This window comes from Vulpes lagopus, chromosome 1 (assembly GCF_018345385.1).
Source record: "Vulpes lagopus strain Blue_001 chromosome 1, ASM1834538v1, whole genome shotgun sequence".
Lineage (NCBI taxonomy): Eukaryota > Metazoa > Chordata > Mammalia > Carnivora > Canidae > Vulpes > Vulpes lagopus.
Window position 1 is genome coordinate 166,788,971 of NC_054824.1, and position 4,361 is coordinate 166,793,331.

A 4,361-nucleotide genomic window follows, 5' to 3' on the forward strand; every position below is an offset into this window, starting at 1 on the left:
TCTACACTGGATTTTCTAGTTTCCTTTACCATGTTAAAACAAAAACAAAAACAAAAAAAACAAACCCTGCTTCTTTGAAACTGTAGATTTCTCCCTTAGCCCCTTTATTTGAGCATGGCAGTGTTTGAGAACAGTCTTTAAAATTGCTAATTTAGCTTCCCTACCACAGAAAATGTGAATTGTCCTCTTGCACAGAGAAGTCACCTCCGCTCAAGGTTGCAGCTCAGTTTAATGCCAAATGTTCCTGCTAAAATCCTATCTACCAGGGCCCCTCGGTGGTACAGTTGGTTAAGTACTGGACCTGTGGCTTTGGCTCAGGTTACGATCTCAGGGTCATGAGATTGAGCCCCATGTCGTGCTCTGTACTCAGCAGAGTCTACTTAAGATTCTCTCTCCTTCTCCCTCTGCCCCTCACCCTTGTGTTCATGCTCTCTCTCTCTCAAATAAATAAATCTTTAAGGAAAAAAAATCCTATCTACCTACATAGAGCCTACTTTGTATCCTACTACCTCCCTGAAAACTTCCCAGAGCAACCCTACCCACGTCCAGAATCACAGCCAACAAAGGAACTACGTTTCGAAGCAATCATCTGTTTGTCTCCTGCCTATTCCCCCAGACTGTGGTTTCTCCAAGGACAAGCAACGCCTGTGCCTTCGTTCTGTTGCCAACATGTAGTCTGGTGCTTCACCAAGGTGGTGTGTTTATTGTCTGCTCATTGAACCAAACTGTTGTACTCCACTGTGTACTAGGTATTTGGTAAGTACTGGATTTAAGTATCACAAAATGCCTTTAAGTTCAATATAATCCTCCAACGTTTAATCCTTCAAATAAAATGAAGACCCACAAATGAAAAATCTGTGACCCATTGAGGGTACATAAGGAGTAGGAGCCATAGCCAAGATTTAAACCCATGTCTTTTCATTTAAAGTTCCCTCCTATTTCTACAAAGTGAGGGTCACTGGAGGGGAGGTGGATGGGTGGATGGGTGGATGGGGTAACTGGGTGATGGGCATTAAGGAGGGCACAAGATATAATGAGCACTGGATGTTGTATGAATCACAGAATTCTATCTCTGATAATTCAGTATATGTTTAATGAAATTAAATTTAAATTAAAAATAAAGTTCCCTCATGTCTCTACTATGTCCAGCCCCTTTTATCAAATCCATCACTCAGTGTTTAATCGTAGTACCAACTTTGACTCCTTCATGTATATAATATGGGTTTATGAGATTGTGACCTTTGTTAAGACCAATTATAAGCATCTCTTTTGTTCCCACAATGCTTATTCTGGGCTAAATATATCATGTAAAAGGACAATTTAGAGACTGTCTGTTCACCTCTAAATAATCTCCTTCCTCTGGGAACTACCTTCTCATCTTTAGAGGTATTTCCCTTTTAGCCACGATCATATGTATGATTTGGCCACATTCACCATAGCTGATAGGATTAGGAAGAGAAACCTGAAATAAATTGGGTCAATATGTTTTCCTTTCCTGGAAAGTTGGAATTGTGATTCAGACATGACAAGTCTATCTAGGTAGACCTCTAACAGATAAACTTCTGTCTTCTTCTGTGATCTGAAGAAGCAGAGAAAATCCTTGAGAATCAGGGGGTGCAAATGCAGGAAGTAGTCATGCAAAGTGAAGCAGAGTTCTGATAGCTTTCTGATCTTGGTTACTCCTTGTTTCTGAGACTCAGATGTCTCCTTTCAATGTATCTCTATGGTAGGCTCCCCCTTTGGGGCTGAAGCTGACTGAAGATGCTTTCTGCTACTTAAAATTATTAATCAACACAGAGTAAAGGTATAAAAGATCCTTTTGGGTGGAGTTCAACCAAATTCTCTTCATTCTTAGCTTTACTGAGGACAAGATGGGGAAGCTAGAAGTTTTGTAATGTTTTCAAGTCAGACCTTTACAGAGTTCCCTTGTAATTTTTTCAAAATGCTGGGAATACCAGGAATAGCAGAAACACATATACACTCATAACACGTATTCTTAAAATATAAACTGCTTTCTAATTATTGCCTTTTAGACCTATCTACACTATTCTTTTTCTTGTTTGGACAAATTCTTGTAATGACAGCAGACGACTTTTTTTTTTTAAGATTTTATTTATTTATTTATTTATTTATTTATTTATTTATTTGACAGAGAGAAAGAGCACAAGCAGCGGGAGTGGCAGGCAGGTGGGGAGGGAGAAGCAGGTTCCCTGCTCTGCAGGGCTCCATGTGGGGCTTGATCCCAAGACCCTAGGATCGTGACCCAAGCCAAAGGCAGATGCCTAACCAACTGAGCCACCCGGATGCCCCAGCAGATGACATTCTTAACTTGACTGAAAAATCTGCTCTAGTAACACTTGTTCTTAAGTCTAGGTTCTATTCTAAAGTCGGAAACTGACAAATAAAGAAAACACACATACACACAATTATGAACAACAACTTTAAACATATCCATTAACACATTCTCATTTTCTTCAAATGTGTTTTCTCTGCATAATAAAAATGAAAACCTTTATTAAATGCCAAGTTCATGAGGTTTAACTTATCAATACTTGATATGAATAATTCTATTGGGTAATAAGGCTATCTAGGTAAGTAAAGTTTGCCCTTAAGGCATGGAAGCATTTTAATCTTATCTATTAACTATATCTTTCTAAACTGTACTAAATGCATCATTCTGTGAATATTGGACCAATTAACCCTCCTTGCTGATCGCATAGCAATCATTCCATTAGGTTATAGGTACCCTCTTTGAGATTTCTTTTCTCTTTAAAGGTATTCTTTTTAGCATTCACTTAACTCTCATTTAATTGGGACAAAAATTATCCTAGGATTGGTTTGGGGTAGGGGGAGAAGGGGAGAGGAGAGGAAAGAGAGACAGAGAGGACATAAATAATATTGGATCTTGCACTCATCTTCTAGAGATGACCTTCACACAGATCGTCCTAACAAACATCAGTTTCTTTACTTGGCAGCAACACAGTGATGCCTTCAGAGAACACTCAAGAGTGCTTAAGGATATTTGCTCTGCATTACATTATCCCAGACTGTTGTGCCTTCTTGGTGCATTCTGTCTCCATCCCTGCCACTAGCTGTCACTTTGCTCTGCAGCCAGTGTGTCTGTACCTAGTGGCTTCTCTCCATCTTTCCACATCTTTGATGTGTTTCATTTTCTTCCAGCAGCAGCTAGGAAAAACTGAAGCATGCCAGGGGAAAACCACAGATGTAAGCTTGCTCTTTATTGCCCTAATTTTGTTCACAATGTTCTTAGAGCACTCTAGAAGCGGACTAACTCCTCTCTTCTTATAAGGAATAGTGACCAGGATTTGGAGACTCCATCTGTTCTGTTCATGGCATTTTCACATACAGGACAGGCCTGTGGCTCTTTCCCTGGATGTTGATCAAAAGTCTGACATTAGGTAAGAAAAGTATTGCATTTTTTTCTTGAAGACTGTGGCAGTCTGGTCATTGTTCCCAATCTTTTGTACCCTTTTCTACCTGCCCGGCTAGAGATTACATGGATGGGCTTCCTCTGCAGTTATGTGTGGCCAGATGACTGCATTTTCTCCTATGAAATGTGACTTGAAGAGATATGTGCAACTTCCACTCTTCTTTCCTCACAGAAAATCACTTCATCGGGACTTCCTGTTTTCCTCCATTCTTCCCGACTGGAGGGCAGACTTGAGAGACCAGCCTTGATCATATAAAGAAGGATGGCAGCCTAGGGAACAGTACTGTTCATGGAACACACAGGCACTCCCTTTCCCTGGGCTAGTCAAGAAAACTGTATAAAAGGAAATAAATCTTCATTTTATTTGCACAACTCTAATTTGGGGTCTTTTCATTACACCAACTTAGATAGAATCCTAACAGAGACATCTTATGAAATTCCCAAATATTTAAAGGATTGTATTCTAAAAGTTGATCTGGATACTGTACAACAATGTAAAGAATGAGCTATTGGTAATAAACTATTGATACTGGAAAAGGATAAGCAAACTCTTTTTTACTTGTAGTTGACATAATTGTGTTTGTAGAAAATCCTAAGAAACCTACAAAAAAGCTGTAAAAATTAATGAATTTAGCAAGATCAGAGGATGCAAGATTAGTAACAAGACCCATGTTGGTGCCACGTTAATGCATGAACTTAGAAGTGCTGCCTCTACTGAATGTTCTCAGAATAAGAGTTCATCTATTTATTTGTTCATTCATTCAATTCTTTTGAAGAGCAAACAGTGCTCACTACATACCAGCTCTAGAGTAAACTGCTGGAAATACACAGACATGCAAGATAGATCCTCTGGTCCCTAAGAATTTTTGGTCAAGGAGCCAGACATTTAAACCAATAGTTTAAAAAATAT